Raw genomic sequence first — 21,521 nt, 5'->3', positions numbered from 1 at the left:
GTCCCTGAAGTTCTTTTAGACATGAACAATTCCGGGTCAGAGTTTTCTCTCCACTTGATGCCCTGTCTTTCTACTGGACGTTGACACTAAAAGTTCCCACTCTCCACTGTTGCGCATTTCATCTAAGGTTTCTCCCTTTGAGTTTTGAGAGTCTCTTACCTCCCAGGTCTCTGGTGCATTCTGGAGGGTCCCCCCACCTTCCTTCCCGAGGTTTCCATTCATTCTGAGTGAAGCCTGGAGGGTTCCCATCTCCTAAGTGTGGTCCACCCACAGTACCATAGAAAATAAAATGAAACTAAAAATATGTTTTGACCCATATGTATATAATGCTAAATAATTACTTTAACAACACGACTTCATAAAATATTGGCTTTATTTTCTTCTTAAGTTTTACTGGTCTATCTGGGTCCTTTCAGCAAAATCTTGCTAGTGTACGCAATGGTGTCAGCGTTTGGAAGCTGATTATGGGATGGATCCCCGGATATGGCAGTCTCTAGATGGTCCATCCTTTCGTCACAGCTCCAAACTTTGTCTCTGTAACTCCTTCCATGAGTGTTTTGCTTCCAATTCTAAGAAGGGGCAAAGTGTCCACACTTTGGTCTTCGTTCTTCTTGAGTTTCATGTGTTTTGCAAATTGTATCTTATATCTTGGGTATCCTAAGTTTCTGGGCTAATATCCACTTATCAGTGAGTACATATTGTGTGAGTTTCTTTGTGATTGGGTTACCTCACTCAGGATGATGCCCTCCAGGTCCATCCATTTGCCTAGGAATTTCATAAATTCATTCTTTTTAATAGCTGAGTAGTACTCCATTGTGTAAATGTACCACATTTTCTGTATCCATTCCTCTGTTGAGGGGCATCTGGGTTCTTTCCTGCTTCTGGCTATTATAAATAAGGCTGCTATGAACATAGTAGAGCATGTGTCCTTCTTACTGGTTGGAACATCTTCTGGATATATGCCCAGGAGAGGTATTGCTGGATCCTCTGGTAGTACTATGTCCAATTTTCTGAGGAACCGCCGGACTGATTTCCAGAGTGGTTGTACAAGCTTGCAATCCCACCAACAGTGGAGGAGTGTTCCTCTTTCTCCACATCCTTGCCAGCATCTGCTGTCACCTGAAGTTTTGATCTTAGCCATTCTGACTGGTGTGAGGTAGAATCTCAGGGTTGTTTTGATTTGCATTTCCCTGATGATTAAGGATGCTGAACATTTTTTCTGGTGCTTCTCTGCCATTCTGTATTCCTCAGGTAAGAATTTTTTGTTTAGCTCTGAGCCCCATTTTTTAATGGGGTTATTTGATTTTCTGGAGTCTACCTTCTTGAGTTCTTTATATATATTGGATATTAGTCCCCTATCTGATTTAGGATAGGTAAAGATCCTTTCCCAATCTGTTGGTAGTCTTTTTGTCTTATTGACGGTGTCTTTTGCCTTGCAGAAGCTTTGCAACTTTATGAGGTCCCATTTATCGATTCTCAATCTTACAGCACAAGCCATTGCTGTTCTATTCAGGAATTTTTTCCCTGTACCCATATCTTCCAGGCTTTTCCCTACTTTCTCCTCTATAAGTTTCAGTGTCTCTGATTTTATGTGGAGTTCCTTAATCCACTTAGATTTGACCTTAGTACATGGAGATAGGAATGGATCTGTCTCTTGTGAGACTATGCCGGGGCCTAGCAAACACAGAAGTGGATGCTCACAGTCAGCTATTGGATGGACCACAGGGCCCCCAATGGAGGAGCTAGATAAAGTACCCAAGGAGCTAAAGGGGTCTGCAATCCTATAGATGGAACAACAATATCAACTAACCAGTACCCCTCAGAGCTCGTGTCTCTAGCTGCATATGAATCAGAAAATGGCCTAGTCGGCCATCAGTGGAAAGAGAGGCCCATTAGTCGTGCAAACTTTATATGCCTCAGTACAGGGGAACGACAGGGCCAAGAAGTGGGAGTGGGTCGGTGGGGGAGTGTGTGGGGAAGCGTGTGGGGTCTTTTGGGATAGCATTGGAAATGTAAATGAAATAAATACCCAATTTAAAAAAAATAAAAAAAATTTACTGGTTATAAGGCTTGAAAAAGTTACTTTCTTCTAAAGATTAAAGAAGATTGAAATTAATAGTTTTCCCTCAAATTTCAGTTACTTAATACTATTAGGATTCAATTAATGTGATTTTTGACTATGTAATGTGATTCTTTCATATTTAAAATTCAAATAACATTCTAAATTTTAGGACTTTTTGGTGTAACTGGCCCGTTAGGGCTACAGAAGTATGGAGATTGTGAAGTGCGCTGTAACTGGTTTCCTCTTAGGAATCATGACTCAGCTTCATGAGATAGAAGGTAGACATCTTTCAGTGACTAAAAAGACTTAATGACTTACTATACTATAGGGACACAGAAACAATGCAGAAAAGTTATTTCAGACTGACAGGATGTTTGCTTGTCAATTTTTTTTAAATTGTGCTGAGTTGGATTTGTTGAGAACACAGAGCAACCAGTTGCTCTAATATAGGTTCCCAGGCTCTGACATTTTATAGGTTATTTTATAGTTTTCTCTTGGTTCTGTGATATCAATTAATTAGATTAGATTTTAAATTAGAATTTAGAACTACAAATATCCCTTAGTCTTCTTATAAATGAAGGAGCTGAAATCCTAAGAAGCCTCAATTATCTGTGATTTTGCAGCCAGTGATGAGGCCAAAAAGAAGCAGGCCCTCCTGGCTGTCAGTTTAGTGATTGCTGTAGAAGATCACTTCAGGTTTATTTTCTCCAGAGTCGTTTTATATGCAGGACCTGTTGTCAAATTACAAGTTTGTGTTTAATCTCTTGAAGTTGAGGGGCTTTTGGGATTAGAACCAGATAGTCCACAGAGCATAGATGGCAGGAAGCATGATGAGCCATCCTTGATCAGACTCCAGTTGTGTCCTCTAAGAAGAACTGGGCCTCAGTTCTGCCTTCTTGAAGATCTTCCTGCCTATTGTTATCTAAGATCATGCTTATGTGGACATTGGGGGTGTGTGCTTTATTGTGCTGAGCTCTGCTTTCAAAGGACTTTGACAGCACCTTTCACAGTGTCACCATGGCAGGTAGTGTTTGAAAACACGCTCTGACATACACATCACAGCCCACCTTTCTGTCTTCTTTACTCTGCCCATCTTTGCCTATTTGAGCAATTTCCATTCATTCATCCATATCTGAAGCTCTTGAAAGATACTGTCATGGTTTGATTTTGCTTGGCCCAGGGAGTGGCATTATTTGAAGGTGTGGTCTTGTTGCAGTAGTTGTGTCACTGTGGGTGTGGGTTTTAAGACCCTCATCCTAGCTGCTTGGAAGTCAGTATTCTCCTAGCAACCTTCAGACGAAGATGTAGAACTCTCAGCTCCTCCTGCACCATGCCGGCCTGGATGTTGCCATGTTTCCAACTTGATGATAATGGACTGAACCTCTGAACCTGTAAGCCAGCCCCAATTAAATGTCCTTATAAGAGTTGCCTTGGTCATGGTATCCCTTCACAGCAGAAAAACCCTAAGTCAGATATTGGGGGTGTTGTTGTTTTGCTTGTTTGCTTGTTTGTTTGTTTTTGCATTTTGAGTTTTGGTATCAGTAGTTGCTGTAATAAATAGCTTCCAAAATGTACAAGAGCTTAAACACAATTCAGATTTACTACATTCATTTACTGCTAGTAAAACTTTATTAGAGGCATTCCTAGTTAATGGCGGCCTTTGACAATGGGCCTTTGGTCTTTCCAGCACTGAAGGAAAACAAGAAAGACCTCCTCTGTGCCTGAAAAAAATCTCTACTTAGAGATTGACATCCAGATACTTCACTCAAGTATTTTTGTGGGAGTACCATTCACAGAGCTGCATCTGGTACTGAAGAGAGATTATAATGCAGTGTCTAGTTTTATAGCCACTTTTTAGTAACAGCTTTAACACTATGCCAGGGGAAGGAGACATATGGGTAGGATAATATAGTTTTTATTCTACTTTAATAGCAATACCATATTGTACTCTTCATCTTAGTGTAACTACTTTCCCTTTGTATTATCCATTTGATAGTTTCTAGATTAACATTTCAGTATATAAAACTCAAACAAAATAGTATTGCCATCTCTATGGTAGAAATAGTCAGACTCCAAAGGCCTTATTTATCCATATTCCCTGATGAAATTAAAATGAGTTGTGGGCATAAAAAAAGAAAGAAAAATATGTCTAATTTTTATTTTTATTCAGTCTTCTACGAAAGGATCTGTCCAGAAAAACCAAGTCAAGATGAGGGAAAGAGACTAAAAGATGTACCAATGTATTAGTCAGGTTCTCTAGAGTCACAGAACATGTAGAATATATATAATTCACACACGTATATGGAATTTATTGGAATGATTTACAGACTGCAGTTCAACTAGCTCAATAGTGGCCAGCTGTAAATAGAAGTAAGAATCTAGAGATGCTCAGCCCCATGAGGCTGGGTGTTTGAGCTGGTCTCCTGATGAGGTAGGTCCAACAGATGTGTTGGCAGGTAAGTGCAAGCAGGTGAAGAAGAGCCTGGGTTAAAGATGTGTGTTTCCAGCCTCAGGATCTGGATCACAGAGTGCCCTCCATTTCTGGATTGTAGTTCATTCCAGATATAGTCAGGTTGACAGCCAAGCATAGCCATCACAAGAAGTGAGAAGAAAAATAAATGCCATTATGAGCATATGATATAAGTTGCCTATAATAAAATAAACAACAACAATAAAAAAAACCTTTCAGAATTCCACAAGTACATTATTAGCATGAACTGGTAAATTTGGCAGGGTTTTTGATAAAAAGCCCGCCAGTAGAAGGGCACCAGCTACACTTTGCAGACCGGTGGCAACAGAGCCAAAACTACAACATGAGTAGAATGCAGCTGTATGTGAGACTACCTCTGATTGCTTCCATTTTTCTACAGTAAGCACAGTACTTACTTCTATTTCAGAGTCTCACATTGTATCTAGTGTTCATCTCTTCAGTTTGTTCTGTTGTGTGCAGTTTCTCTTTTTCCTTTGCTTTGGAGACTTGAGATTTTTCAAGTGTTCATGTGTTCTATAGAATGGGCCTCAACTGGAATTTGTCAAATGTTTTCTCAGGATTATATTACTGTAGATCAGAGGTAAAGTATATCAACATGACTTATTAGTGGTGGAGTTAAATTTGGTTTCTTGAATAAGGTGGCCTCTGCCAGGTTTCTGGCAGTGAGAGAATGACAGTGGATCCTATTGGTGGGGAGTACGTTTCATCTTCCAGTAGATGTCAGTCTGAAGCTGCAGATAATGCTGAACTCAGGAATAACCATGTTTTTACTTTATGTGCCAATGAAAAAGTTTAATTATGTTAGGTATAGTAAAACAAATTCTTAATGATAAAAATTAACAAAAATGTGAATATGGCCTCTCCTTGACCCAGTATCATTTTTGTTTGTGCTTTTGCAAGTCTTGGTTCTTTGCTCTGCACATGATGTCTGATCTTGCTATGTACCACAGCACTACCACATGGTTCTAGGGCTCATCTGTCCCTCCATGTCCTGTGCCCTGTGTCCATGCAGTCTTATGACTGTGTTATGTGCTGCTGCTTCCATCAGGAGTCTGCATTTGTCCCAGCTAAGCGCCTGCTTTGGCTCCTGTCTTATTGACTTAGAATCAGCTGCTTAAACTGCCACAAATGTGCTGCAACTTCTTGAGTGGCTTCCCACAGAAATTTCCATGGTTATAATCCACACTTGTCCCTGAATCTAGATGCTGACCCTTACTCTCAGTACTTTGGTGTCACTCCTTCAATGTGATCCCTGCTTGAATCTTCATGAGGCTCAGTCTTTCTGGTGCATCTCACCTGGACTACCTCATGTTTGTCTTATTCCTACACAGCTGCTCTCTTCTTAGCTGAGTACTCAAACACTGTAGCTCATCTTTTGCAGTTTCCAGTTCTTAGGTGCAGCAGCAAAGCTGGCACATTTTTCTTTCTTTTCTTTTCATTTTTTTTTTAAATGCTTAAAGAGAAGGCTTTATTGTAAGTATGAGAGAGAGAATAGCCAGAGGCATCTGGAAGATTCCAGAGCAAGGAGGCCAAGTAGTGGACTGAACATGGCCAGCAGACCTGAGCTGGGAGGAAGGGAGGGAGGGAGGGAGGGAGGGAGGGAGGGAGGGAGAGAGAGAGACAGAGAGACAGAGACAGAGAGACATAGAGAGACACGAGGGTAAAAGAGAAGACCAAGAGCACAATTTTGAGAATTTGTGCTTTCTTTATACACCTGCATTTTTAACATTCAGTTGTTGTTTCTAAGTGAGGAACTTTTACTTTTTACACTCAAAAAGAGCATTTTGTAGCTTCAGCATCTTCAAATCCCAGCATTACTATATTCCTAGGTTTTGGGGGCCAGGATTGTGTAAATCGGGTTACTTGGATCTGTGATCCTAAGCAGTGGATCGGTTGAGAAGGGTGTGTCTGGCCAGCAGCCAGGCAAGATTTGCAGTGTGCATATGCTGTGCAGGGGAAAATCCATCCTGATGTACAGTGCCAGAGTATACAATTGAAAACTTAAGATGTGCTTAGTTTTGGAAAATACCATTTAATATTTTTATTTCATGGTCAAGTTTAGGTAATTAAAACTGTAGAAGGCAAAACTAGAGATTGAGAGCAAGGAAAGTGCTAAAAGGTATAATTTTAAAGTATACACGTTACATAGCAGCACAATATAATTGACTTAAATGAAAAATTAGAACTTTTCTTTGAAAAGGTACAAACTTTGGTTGAGTGTAAAGGAAGCCCTTAAGTAAACGGATTAAAAAGGTGATGAAGATATAGCTCAGTGGCCAGAGTTCATGCTTAGCGTACACAAAGCCTTGGGTTCAGTCTTCATACTACATAAACCACGCTAGGTGGTCCAGCCCTGTGATCCCAGCAGCTGGGAGGTGCAAGTAGAAGGATCAGGAGTTCAAGGTCATTCTCACTTACATAGCAAATTCAAGGTCAGCCTGGCTTATGTGAGACCTTCTTAACAAATAAAATGTAGAAAAGGAAGACTTACCTTGGGGAAAATGTTAATTATTTTCAATGCTCTTAAAATTAAATTCCTAACCGGTTTGGGGAGATTTTGTCCTTACTATTAATATCTTAGTAGAATAAAATGCTATTATGTTTTTAGTTTTTATTTTAATGATTTAGTTTAATTTTGACATTATAATTTTGGCCTTAGGAAAGAGATAACCTTCAAAAATTGTGAATGTGTCCCTATAGGGCTTGCACCCTGTATCAAAGATCTGTTTTTCTACCTTTGTATCATGACTTAATATAAAACCAAAGTAGTTGAAACTATCTATGGTATAAGAATGTAAAAAAATTACCAGTTTAAAAAAGAAAGAGAATTGATAAGTAGACTCATTTCTATGTGGAGACTTGGTTTATAAGTAAAACAGTTTATTATAAATCAATGGGAGAAAGGATGGACAGTTTGCATTGCTGGGGGCAAAATGTTGTCCATATGAAAGAGAATGAGGTGGTATTTGCTATACATACCTGGGGATCTTAAAATTATAATTTAGTTTAGACACAGTTAAATTTAATCGGAACACAAGAAATTATAAATTAAGCACAACTCAGGAAAGACAGGGAATCAGAAACACACTTGCCAAACAAACGAGAACACACTGGAAGGATCACAGAAGCAAACAGGCAGCCTGAGGGGAGTGAGTAAGTAAGGTTCCAGAGCCACCCGAGGTCTGGGCCCTGAGCACAGCTTCGCATGTAGTGCACTGTTGGTAGTGCACTGCTGTGAGCATTTCTCATGCTGCTGACTTGTATGGACGAAAGGGAAAGGCTTAGGGATTCTTTACGGAAAGGTCCATTGCCCTGTGAAAAGCACTAAAGTCATTCAACTTGCCAAGGTATTTGCCATCTGCAGAATCTTCAGAAAGGCTTAGCTAAGATTCATAAAATGACACACTTCATCTTATTACTTTCTATATAAGAGGCATCCTATATATAATCCAATATTAAGCATAGAAGAGGTGAAAAGGAATATTATTGATTTAAATATATATTTCCTAATAGTTTTTAGAGAATTTTTAAAGTAGTGCGTGTGTGTCACATTCTTGTACCTATAAATGTAGATCGTTGGTTTACAGAAAATGTCTTTTATTTAATTTAATTAGCAAGGCTAGTCTTCATTTGTAAATTAATCTTACAAACCAAACATCTTTCAGTAAAAGTCCACTTGATTTTATAACTCAAATGTGTTAATGTATGCCACCATGACAACCATCACATGCCTGAATTCTAATTCTAATAGAAATAAATAGGGCACAGAGCTACACAATGTGTTGCCTAGATACCATAAGGTACTATTCCTGCAGCCTTTCTTCCTCTGTGTTCAGGAAGCTAGCTCATGTAGATGCTGTTTAACAGTAAGTAATACACTGTGGAAAAGGTAGCTGTGTAAGTGAGCAGTAAGCTCACGTACTGCTCTGTTTTATGATAGAATACATTACATGTGCCCTAAAACTCTTTATTTCTTAACAGGATATATATGAGGCTGGTAAAGACCAGCACCTTGCTACATTTCTTGATAAAAGGTACATTGTTAGGTACCATTATTTTACCCCCTCCCTTTTTATAGCACCCTGGAAGATTCTACATCTTAAGAAGTAAATAAAATAGGTCCATCATATATGGAATTAATGGTACAACAAAACTCACAAACTGGTGAAATTAAGCCAACTTTTACATATTAACTTTTTTTGAGATAAAAAGACAGAGTGAATCTAAATATTGAAAAAACCCAGTAAAGGTGCTGGACCTCGGAGGCAAAGGCAATTACTCAGGGGAACTTAGGCAAGTGCTTTGAGATATTGAAAAATAAGAAAGGTATGTTGGCCACGTATGTCATTAAACGCACACAAATGAAGAATTTTAAGATTTTTTTTGAGAAAAGTTAACTGTGCGCATCAATGTAGTCTCTCAAGTGTAAGTCAGCAAGTTTTTTTAAGTTTAAAGGAATTCTTACGCCTTCTTTGAGCCAACACTAGAAAAAAAAAAGACTTGTAAACACAGATTTCTTTTTTTTGTTTGTTTTTTTAAAAAAATTTTTTTTAGATATTTTCTTCATTTACAATTCAAATGCTATACCGAAAGTCCCTTATTACCACCCCCACCCCCGCCCTGCTCCCCAACCCACCCACTCCCCCTTCCTGGCCCTGGCATTCCCCTGTATTGGGGCATATAATCTTCTGCAAGACCAAGGGCCTTGCAAAAGATTATACATAGATTTCAAGATAAAGATTTGATATAGCAAGGACACATGGTCTTAGTGCTAAAAGTTTTTATCACTTACATGGACCATTGGTGGATGACATTGGCTCTTTTGATTAATGCTTCTTATGACAGAACTGACCTGTTTCTGAGGTCTTGGCCATTCTCCAGAAAGCAGAAAGGTCAGTACTTCTCAGCAGTCTCAAGCATCTAAACAAGTTACTTGAGGAACAAACCCATAAATATTAGTTGTTTGTACATAGGCTTTATCTCCAGATGAAGTGATTTTCATACCAATCCTGATGAAGTCTTAGGCAGAGGTTTTGTTTGAAACCATAAAGGTTGTTGCCATCATTTTGCCCAATAAACATAAACTTTGTGTTTTTCTGTGTAGAACAAGTTAAATTTGTTAAAAATCTTATTATATTCTTGAGTTTGAAAAATCCTAAAACCCCTTTGTGTTGGTCAGAAGAATGGAATATAGCACACCATGACACTGAAACATAACTACATAGGTGTTGAGCTGCAGTGCAGTGTGGTGCCTGTTCCCTCTGGAGAAGTCTCTCAAGAACAAGTCTCTTTTTCCACTTGAATTCATCAAGGTTCTGACTGGCTTTACCCAGCCATTCCTGCTCCTCCCCTTTGTGGCTGATGACAATAGGGAGGAAGATAAAATCTGTAGTGAGTTTGTCCTAGAGCATCTATAGTCATTGCTATTAGCATGGCAGCCAGGGTAAAGGTCAGAGCAGGCATGAAATAAACCCCTCAGCTTCCTAACTCCAAGGTGCCAACTCATGCACAGAGCAGTTGGACTCTGAGTAAAAAGAGCAGTATTAAATATTAAATGCCTGAGAGGAGAGTGCATTATCATAGATAGGAAAAGTGGTCCAAAAAAAAAAAGCCTCTAGATATCTAAAACAAGACAGATTGAGAATTAAACAGAAGACCTCAAAGGTGTTTGTTTTTCTCTGTGTCCTTGATCAAGCTAAGTAAGTGTGAATTGGGCAAACTTTCTCTACCTGACTTTTGTGTCTCTAGATCTTGCTGAAATGTTTTAGATAAAATATCTTCATAAAATATACAAGCAACTAAAAAAAAGCATTATATATGAGGAAGCTCATCTTTTATTAGTGACTCAGTGGGAGAAATAGGAACTTGAAATTTCTAGATTACCTGTCCTTGTAAGGTGGACAGATGGAAGCAGGATAGAGACAGTCGAAGCTGGCCAGTAGCAGAAAAAGTCTGAGTTCTGTCAGCACTGGACTCTGCTGAGGCACTAAAATTCAAGACATTTCCTGTTATGTTTGTGAGCACATAAGTCAAAGGTGGTTGTGATGCTCTGTTTTTAATTACATAGAATTTTTACTTGTGTATGGATGTTTTGCTTGTATGTGTGTCTGTGTAGCCTATGCGATATCCATGGAGGCCAGAAGAAGGCATCACATCCCTGGGACTGGAGTTACAGACAGTTGTGAATTACCATGTGGGTGCTGGGACCTAACTCCAGGTCCTATAATAGAGTAGCTAGTGCTCTTACGTGCTAAGCCATCTTTTCAGCCCTGATGCTGATTTCTTTAAAAAGTGGCATGGATTGCATAAGTTGGACCTTGGATTAAATATATTATAAAATAATTGCCATAATATCTTGATAGGATCAAAATCACAAAGCATAAAAAAGATGGATCAGTACTTGAGTGCTTGCTGATCTTACAGAATACTTAGGATTGGTTGCTAGCGTACTTGTCAGGCAACTTACAGGTATCTGAAACTCCAGTTCTCTTTTCTGACTTGTGCATAGGTATGTACACATATGTACATACTCACACACACCAATTGAAAAACAATTTAAAGATATTCACATGAATAGGAAATTAATGCTTAGTGATGGAAGGAAACAATGGTCTATTGTAGAAGTCCTTTCATAGGAAGCGGACAGGAGTGGAATACACCTTGATAAAACAGAAAGGCTTCAGGAAGAGAGCAGATCTGATGAAGAAGAGTGTGAAGGAAGGTCAAAGCAAAGCCTGCTCAGAAGACCTTGCAGAGGAAAACCACAAGAGAAGCCAGCAAAAGGCAATCAAAGGTCAGAGACAAGGGGAGCAGAGCAGGATTGTTTGACGCCACCCTGGGCTACACAAAGCAAGACCTGTCTTGATAAGTTAAAATGAATGGGGTAAAGACAGGGCTGTGGAGGAGATAGTAAAAGAAAGGAGAGGGGGAGCAAAGGAAGGGGAAGAAGGGACTGACAGCCCTGAGTAGAAGATGGTATAACGGCCGGGCAGTGGTGGCACACGCCTTTAATCCCAGCACTTGGGAGGCAGAGGCAGGCCGATTTCTGAGTTCAAGGTCAGCCTGGTCTACAGAGTGAGTTCCAGGACAGCCAGGGCTACACAGAGAAACTCAGCACAGAGAAACTCTGTCTCAAAAATCTAAAAAAAAATGAAGAAGAAGAAGAAGGAGGAGAAGGAGGAGAAGGAGGAGAAGGAGGAGAAGGAAAGAAGAAGAAGAAGAAGGAGGAGGAGGAGGAGGAGGAGGAGGAGGAGGAGGAGGAGGAGGAGGAGGTGGTGGTAAATCAGGAAAGCTAAATCAGAAAGCTCTGACAGGCTAAAAGTGGAGCATTGTAACTGTTTTATAGTCATCACTGACTACTTCCCGCTTTGATCTGTCTGAAATTCCCTGTTCATGACTGGGCAGAAGTTTACCTAGAAGACTCAGCTGCAGAGCAACTAGGCAGTGTGAGTCCCTTGCCTCAAGGATGGATGACACTGCAGCTCTTGCCTACCCTACCTGAACAGTATCTATTCTGTAGTGTACAAAGAAATTGAGAGCAGTTTACATAAGCCACCTGATTCCATTAACAACATGGGCTTGTTAGATATTATCTGTTCATTCCTTTTACTGCCAGGTTTAGAGTCAGTGTTCCATTTTTGAAATGAGCTATTAAAATAGCTTCTGAGTTTGATGTGTTAGGCATTTCCAGGGAGACTATGACACAGCAGTCCTGAGAGACACACTTTTGAAGTATGATGATTAGGAATACGTGCTTTCCTTATTTTCAGTAAAATAGAGTATTTAGAAATATGTTTAATACAAATCATACAAGATCTGTATTGTTAAAACAGCAAATCAAAACTAAGAAGTCAAACATCTGAATAAGTGAAGAGACCTTTTGTTCATTTCATTTCATGATATTTCCCCCAAACTTATCCCTTAATTCTGTCCAATCTTCATCATCTTCACACAGCTGTTTTTGTTTTGATTTATTTTTTATTTTTTTGTAGCGAATCAATTCTAAAAGTTATATGGACATATGAAAGAAGAATATCCTACAGTCTTAAAAACACATACATACATGTAGACAGACATACGTACAAACCATTCTTTTAATTTAAAGGACTTATGTCAGTATTTTACTTTTTATAAGTAATCTAGCATTCTACTGGAAGGAGGCTGAGTAATAAGTTTCTCCTTGCAGGTATCTAGTAAGATGCCCGTATGGGTATGAAGTATTTGAGTATACACAAGTACAGTCACCAAGCCTTATTGCTCCATTTATCACAGGAAGGACCAGATTTCTGCAATATTTGAAGAAAAGTTGTTCTACTTGTATGGATTCTCATGGGAGTGACCACAGGCATTGTGGCAATTTAATACCAAGCATTTAAGTTGGGGTTCTAAATGACATGTAATAGTATGATTTATCTGCTGTCTTGAGCTTTGTAGGACACTAAATAAGATTCCATCCTTACATATTGCTTTTTATTTTTAGAGTTAGAGTGATGATAAAAAATCTAAGCTTACGAACTGTCAAATGGTTTATGACATTTCATTTATTTTTCAAAGGATTGGAATGTCACCAGTGAGCCCATTAGAATTGTATGCTTAAAGCACTACGAGTTTTAAAAAGACCAGCTGCATAAACAAGTGTGCACACTTTGTAATTTAATTCTGAGGTGTTTTTTTTTTTTTTTTAACACTTCAAAGTGCCAAAGAAGTCAGCTTTTCTTAGGTCATAAGTAGTTGTCTGAATCATTCTGATCTCAGACCTTCAAGCTCATTTCAAGATGTCCTCTCTAAAATACTAGGACTTTATTGTGTTCAGTACAACCTAAAGATATCTGTCTATCCTGTGTATCCTTTCTCCATGAGCTGATACCAATATGGAATAAGGAGAAATTGAAACTACCTATGAAAAGAGTCAAGTCAGTGGCCAGGAGTATAACACTTTTTTTTTTTTTGGTTTTTGTTTTTTTGAGACAGGGTTTCTCTGTGTAGCCCTGGCTGTCCTGGAACTCACTTTGTAGACCAGGCTGGCCTCAGACTCAGAAATCCGCCTGCCTCTGCCTCCCAAGTGCTGGGATTAAAGGCATGCACCACCACGCCCGGCTAGTATAACACCTTTGAGAATTCCTTGTATTAGTTTTGTTTCCATTATATGGTTAAAAAAAAAAAAAAGGAAGGAAGGAAGGAAGGAAGGAAGGAAGGAAGGAAGGAAGGAAGAAAGAAAGAAAGAAAGAAAGAAAGAAAGAAAGAAAGAAAGAAGAAAATAACTTAAAGGAAAGGGTTTATTTTAGCTACAAATCTAGGTTACAGTCCATTATTGCATTATTGTATGCAGCAAGAAGCAGCTGGTCACATTTACTGTCACAAGCAAAGAGAAAATGCCTGTGTGCATGCTTACAAGTGATCATCTCCCTCTCTCCTTCATTCAGAAAATGAATGTGGTACCAGCCACATTCTTAGTGGGTCTTCCCATCTCAATTAACATAATCAAGATAATATCCTCACACATAGCTATAGATTAACCTGATCTAGGCAACCCTCATTGATACTCTTCCCAAGTTATTCTAAACTATGACAAATTGACAACCAAAACTGCTATCATAGTGGGGAAATACTTTTGACTTTAAAGTTTAAAGGACTGTATACTATCTGTTGGTTTGTCTGTCATTTATTTTTTATTTTGAAGTTCCAGCTATGAAATCTAGGACGTTATACATGCTAAACAATTTTTCTATCCCTACCCATGAAGCTGTTTTTCACTGATAGATTTATATTTGAGATAATTATAAATGTACATGAACTTTCAATAAGTAATCTATATGACATACACTCTCCTTGGTTTTCCCTTAGTGGTTCTCAACATGTGGGTTATGACCCCTTTTAGGGGAAGGTCAAATGGCACTTTAACAGGGGTCACATAGCAGATATTCTGCATATTAGAAATTGACATTACAATTCACTACAGTAGGGAAATTACAGCTATAAAATAGCAACAAAATAATTTTAGGGTTGGGAGTCACCACAGTATGAGTAACTATATTAAAGGGTACAGTATCATGAAGGTTAAGAACCATTGCTCTTAACTCTGAAACAGTCTTCATATGTATCAGATTTCTTTAATTCTTAAATTCATATGTGTGTATGCACATGTGCATATGCTCACTCATGTAATTTTTATTTGTCATATAGCTTTTTGTAACTATGTTCAAAGATGGTTTCCATAACAGAGATTCTTCAAGTTGCCCTTTTATAGCCATGTTTGCCTAGTCTCTCACAGGTATGCCTATCCATAAGCCCTGCCAATCACTGGTATCTTCTCTATGTTCACAGTATTTTTATTTCAGGATTGTGTAAGTGGATTTTTAAGTGAGTAACCTCTTGGTATGCGTTCATTTAGTGTAATTCACTTGAGAGTTTTCAAAGTTGTTACATGTATCAATAGTTCATTCCTTTTCATTACTGAGTAATAGTCTGTGAATATATACATATATATACATATATATGTTACATATAATATATGACAAAATAATGTAAAACATCACTTTAAAAGTACCAAAGGCATTATGTTGTTTAACCTGCCTTGTTAATTAAGAGTACAGAGTAGTTTTGACATGCGAGTCACTTCAGTTAGGTTTGTCTGTGTCTGAGCATCCTAAGAACAGGTGAGTCAGTGTTGGTATCCCATTTTCAGTGGGAAAGGGGAACATCTTTCTTCACACTTATTCATTCAAATAAAAACCTGCAGGGATGGGAGTACCAGGTAGCTTCCTTCTGATTGTCTAAAATTTATTATTTGTATTTTCCCCTGTGTACAGCTTGTGATCACTCAGCTAGCTCTTCGTATGGCTCAGTGTTCCCCATGTGGACCTCTTATGTATGTGCCCATGTTTTGGTTTCTCATCAAGATGGACGAGTATTTTCTTGAATTCTGTCTGACTGCAATACTACTTCTCCCCTCCTTCCCTTGCTCTGCTTTCCTAGGGAGGAAAGGAAATCTGAAACTGTAAGAACTGACTAGGAAGTGGGCAGTTTGAACTCAAGAAGAGGTGAGGGAAGATACAGGGATGAAAGGGAGAACAAGAAAAGCCACAGGAATTGGATGGGGCCAGTTGTTACTGTATGGTTTAGAAAGGAAGAGAGACACCAGTGTTCCCTGATGTCAGACAGTGAATGGGAGAGATAGGTTTTAAATCCAAGATTCCTGTATGCAAGGCCCCTGCTGGGCATGTAGGCTTAGAGGTGGGAGCTCAGAAAAGAGGTGTCTGGACTGGAGATTAAGAATACCAATGTCTGGCTTTTAAGCTGTCATTGTGGTAAATAAAGCTATAAATGGGTAAGACTCCCTAGGGAGCAGGTGTACAGTGAGGCCTGATGTTTACTTAGAGGAAAATCTGCAGTCTCCCTCATATACAGTAAGAAGCAAGCAGCACTGGAAGGTTGGAAGCAGTTGTCATTTGAGGCTAAGAGGTCAAGTAAGATAGAGACCAAGCAGGCCCTGTGGATGATGTTGGCAAAGGCCATCTTGGAAAATGGGCAAGATGTCAAGAGGAGGCAAGAACATGAATAAGAGCACTTAGGCAGTGCTGCACAGAAGTTTATTTGCGATAGGGAATATTTAAGCAAGCCAGTGGGCTGCAGATGTAGGGAGTTACGAGGCCACATGATATTACTGGTGTTGTTACAGAAGAGACTTGGATTTGTTAAGTTAATGCAGAAGCTTGTGCTTAAGGCAACAATGCGGTTTCCTTATTGTTGAGGAAAACAAGGGCCAGGAAATGGAGCCTGAGCTTAGGGCCTGGCCTCAGGGAGGAGGAGGATCAGCATTCTGTGTATCAGGACAGACCAGGCAGTACTCAGTACTTCCGTAGGCTTCCCCTTGAGCAATTCATATTTCTCTAGAAAGGAAAGAGAAATGGCTCAGATAGAGGAGTGTGTAGTACAGGAGATTGGAGGAACAAGGAGGATAAAGTTTAGACAAATTTAGTGTTTTTAGAACAAGCAGAGTAGTGGGCTTCACGCCGCTCCATGGGCCTCATGGTTGTACCCATTTTCCAGAGGATGAGCTTAGTGTTAAGACACAGTGGATCCCTTTCAGTATGTGTTTATTACCACTGGGGGTGGGAATTGTAGATGACAAAGAAGGAAATAGAGAGCATGCCAGTGCCATGTGTGATAGTTTAAATGAGAATGGTCTCCATAGGCTCATTTGCTTTAGTTGTGGATCCCAGATTGGTAGAACTGTTTGGGAAGGATTCAGAGGTGTGTCACTGTATTCTGGTTTTGAGGTTTCAGAAGATTCATGACACATTGAATTAGTCTCCATCATTATCTCTGTCCCTCCTTCTTTCCTTCCCTCCCCCTCCCCTCCCTCCCTGTTTCTCCTTCCTTTCTCTTCTGCCTTCTACTTGTGTTTTGAGATGAGAGCTCTTAGCTTTTGCTCCAGCTTGTGAGCCTGCTGCCACACTCTCCTCTACAATAGTGGTAGACTCTTATCCCTCAGAAACTGTACACCCCACATAAATCCTTTCTTCGATACATTGCCTTGATCATGGTATCTTATAGAACCAATAGAAAAGTAGCTAAGAGAGAAGTTGGTATCAGGAATGGAGTATTGCTGTAATAGACTTAACCGTGTGGGGTTTTGGTTGTTTTATTTTGTTTTAAGAATGTAAAAAGGCTGAATGTGAGCATCCACTTCTGTGTTTGCTAGGCCCCGGCATAGTCTCACAAGAGACAGCTACATCTGGGTCCTTTCGATAAAATCTTGATAGTGTATGCAATGGTGTCAGCGTTTGGATGCTGATTATGGTGGAACAACATTATGAACTAACCAGTACCCCGGAGCTCTTGACTCTAGCTGCATATGTATCAAAAGATGGCCTAGTCGGCCATCACTGGAAAGAGAGGCCCATTGGACACGCAAACTTTATATGCCCCAGTACAGGGGAACGCCAGGGCCAAAAAGGGGGAGTGGGTGGGTAGGGGAGTGGGGGTGGGTGGGTATGGGGGACTTTTGGTATAGCATTGGAAATGTAAATGAGCTAAATACCTAATAAAAAATGGAAAAAAAAAAGAATGTAAAAAGGCTTTGGAACTTGGGACTTGAAAAGAAATTGAGCACTGTAAGCAGAACTTAATGCAATATCCTAGTAGGAGCTTGGAACCAGGTCAGAAGGATTCAGAAGGAAATAATTTTAACAACTGGGATAGGGCTCATTCTTGTGAGATTCTGGAAAAGAATGTCTCTGCTCCTGCCCTCTTCCTAAGAACTTGCCTGCGGCTAAATTTAAAGGTAATTGTCTCATTTCTTTCAAGGAAATTTCAAGATGGCCTAATATTTGTTTTGTTGCATGGTTATTAGTAATCATTATTGTGCAGGTCTACAATGTAAAACAGCAAATGGATCAAAACAAAATACAAAATGTAGGCTACAAGGAAATTTAGACTTGGAGCCAAGACTTGTACCAAAGGAGATAAGATTATAATGATACCTTTCTCAACTGGGCCATCTCACTGATCCTGCTGTCATACTCAGAACAGACACTTGCAATGGTTGATGTTGACTTCTCTTTAGTTTTAGAGTCTTCTGGAGCTGAAGAGATGGCTCAGTGTAATAAGAGCAGTTGCTGCTCTTTCAATGTCTCATGTTCAGCTCCTAGCATCTACATTGGATAGCTCACAGATCTTCTGGCATGTATATACACTTAGATATGCATTGCATACACATAATTTTTAAAGAAATTTTCTGACACTTTTATGTGTATCTTGTACTTGTTTTAAAAGACTTTTTTTCAAAAGCAGCACTCTTCAAAGAACTTGTACAGGAGCAAGCCTTTACAAGCAGAACAAACAGGCATATGTATCTCCTCTTTAGAGAAGTGTTCGGGAAAGGGCAAGGCACTTAGGACACTTTTATTTGGTCAGGATTTTTTTTTTAACTAAACATAATTTAAAGTTGGACCTCTTCTTTATAACCAGATAAGAGAACTACTTTCCCTTAGCCGATTGCAAGCTTTATTTAGGATAACCAAGAGTACCTGTCATAATTGAAATATTATGAGCATGCATGTATATGTGTGTTTCCTTCTTGAGACAGTGTTGATGTGCAGCCAAGACTGGCTGGGAGCTTGCAGCAGATCTTCTTACTCCTATTTCCCTAGTGCTGGGATTATAGGCTGGTGTGCACCTGGGATTAATTATGTACATGTACATATATGTATGTGTGTGTGTATATATTATGTGTGTGTGTGTATGTATATATATATATATATATATATGTATATATATATATATATATATATGTCTGTCAGTGTTGGAAGTCACCACACATGCATCCCTCAGAGCCTTTCATCTTCTGTTTTCTCATTTTTATTATATTGATTGATTGGTGAAGGTAGGTGCACATGAGATATCCTAAATCACTTTTTATGGTGATCCTCTTGAATATTTTCTGTTCTACAATATATCAAATTTTGGTTTTTATTTTTTGAAAGAAGAATGCTTATTATAATAGCTTAAATTTTAACTATTTAACCTGAAATTGTCTTACAATAAAGAGAATTTAATTAGGAACGGGAGTATTACTATATAAAATATAAAACAAAGAGAGATGAAAACATTTTGTTTTCACTAGTTTTGTGACTAACACTGAGGTAAAGGGGTAATAGATTGCTAGAGATATAGTCTTTGCCAACATAAAAGGGAAGACTGTGTTTAAAGCTACAGTTCTCAAAGGGGAGTGGGGTTTCAGTTCTTTAAACAATGTCCTTTTCTGCTCCCTCTGCAAGATGCTGTCTTCACCAACCATGCAGCCCCATTGCTTTTTGTGTCTGGGAAGATTTGACAGTGTTGCACCCTTCTGCTATGTCTGCTCAGCTGTAACTTAAGAGGCCTATCATTCCCTGGAGGACTAGGGAATCCTTGGCATTTGTCAAAGTGTAGTACCCTTGTCTCCTAAGTACCAGCAAGCACTCTTTCCCCTCCTTCCCCATTAATCTGAATAGCCTGCATTTTTCCTTTAGCAAATCTTGCTTCCTCCAATCTATGACCTCTTTAAGTGCACTCTTCTGTTGTTCTTGACTCTTTCTTCCATCCTCACTCCTACAACTGCTCATTGTCAGAAGACATGCTGTTTTCTTCATTCAGCTTCATAGACATGGATGGAGCACAGAGAGCCTTGGACCTTATTTCTCAAGGGCTCTATGGTGACACCCATTGCACTCCAGTCCACAGGAACTAACAAGATTCATAGCAAGACAAACCGAAACTCAGTTTACCTTGTAAGACCTATATATTAGTGATGAAGGTAGTTGAAAATTTTCATTACATCTCTACATATACCCTTCTTTTGTGGAGACTTTGCTGTATGCTTCTCAAAATTGTAAGAGGGCACAGTATATGAGTTAAAAGCATGTTCTAGATTCAAGCCTGTTCTTGGTAACTACCATGTGTGCGTAAGTCACGATTGCTTTTCAATACAGGACAGGTAATTCAGATGAAATATATATGATTTCCTTTTATACAAATATTTTATTAGATATTTTCTTTATTTAATTTTCAAATGTTACCCCCTTTCCTTAGTTCCCCTCCGAAAACCCCACATCCCCTCCTCCCTCATCCTTCTTCTTGAGCTTCATCTGGTCTGTGAATTGTATCTTGGGTATTCTGAGCTTTTGGGCTAATATCCGCTTATCAGTGAATACATATCATGTGTATTCTTTTGTGATTGAGTTACCTCACTCAGGATGATATTTTCTAGTTCCATCCATTTGCCTAAGAATTTCATGAATTCATTGTTTTTAATAGCTGTGTAGTACTGCATTGTGTAAATGTACCACATTTTCTGTACCCATTCCTCTATTGAGGGACATCTGGGTTCTTTACAGCTTCTGGCTATTATAAATAAGACTGCTATGAACATAGTGGAGCATGTTTTAAAACAATCTTAAGCAGGACGATATGTTATACTTTTTTTACATCATATCAAAATAAAAGGTTCCTGGGGCAAGAGAGATGGCTCAGTGTTTAAGGGCACTAGCTGTCTGGTATAGGACCAAGTTTGATTCCTAGTATCTTCATTTGGCAGCTATATAACTGCCTATATAACTCCAACACTAGGGCATACAATGCCTCTGACTTCCCATGGTACATGTACTCATGTGCATATACCCACACATAGAAACATACTTGAAAAGACAGGATAGCTCCCCCCCCCCCCGAGATAGGGTATCTCTGTGTAGCTCCATAGACCAGCCTGGTCTCAAACCCAGAGATCTGTCTGTCTCTGATTTCCAAGTGCTGGGATTAAAGGCATGAACCACCACCACCTGACTAGAATAGGCATTTTATGGTTATAAAAATGGCTGATGAAAATTATATGCTTCTGTATGCATGTGTCCATCTTTTATCAAAGCAGGTTAGTTAAAAATCATGAGTTAGTCAGTGCTATCAATGACCACACAAAGCAAGTGTGGGGACTTCTGTGGCTCAGAGAGGAAGTATTTTCAGTTGTGTGTCTCTGAGGTCTGCTGTCTCTCATGATTCCTGCGACTAAAACAACATAAAGGATATCTACAAAATTTCCCCAAACTTCTGCTGAGCACTGAAACTGAATTATCTAATTTTCATGTATACTAGGATAGTCTTTTACGTTTCCTCCTACCCTAGTAATTCAGAAATGTAAAATCCCGAGTTTCAGGCCAGCCTAGCTTATACAAAACATTCTGAGTTAGTCAGGGAGACATAGTGAAAAGCTATCTGAAGAGAGAAAGAAAAAAGAAGAAAGAAAGAAAGAAAGAAAGAAAGAAAAAAAGAAAGAGAAACCCAAACAAACAAACAACCTCATATTCTTAGTTTGCGAGGCTCACAACAGGCCTAATAGTGTGATATCCTATGTCAACGGCTTAGTACATACAACTGATTTGTAACAACTTAGTACAGAAGTTCTCAATTTGTGTGACCCTTTTGGGGTTCACA

General features: G+C 39.1%; 1 protein-coding gene across 5 annotated transcripts in view; it reads left to right on the top strand.

Annotated features, from left to right (window-relative positions):
• Zfp438 (zinc finger protein 438) overlaps window positions 1-21,521 on the top strand; it is a 124,800-nt gene that overhangs the window by 53,177 nt on the left and 50,102 nt on the right. The window contains exon 1 of one of the 5 annotated variants that reach the window (XM_011246916.1): window positions 8,348-8,419. The exons of the other annotated variants lie outside the window; for them this stretch is intronic. The gene's annotated coding sequence lies outside the window, so the exon portion shown is untranslated. Of the gene's footprint in view, window positions 1-8,347; window positions 8,420-21,521 lie in introns of those variants that run through there. 5 annotated transcript variants of the gene reach the window in all.

Source organism: Mus musculus, chromosome 18 (assembly GCF_000001635.26).
Source record: "Mus musculus strain C57BL/6J chromosome 18, GRCm38.p6 C57BL/6J".
NCBI lineage: Eukaryota > Metazoa > Chordata > Mammalia > Rodentia > Muridae > Mus > Mus musculus.
Note: the sequence above shows the minus strand (reverse complement) of the source record. Positions and strands in the feature narration are given on the sequence as shown.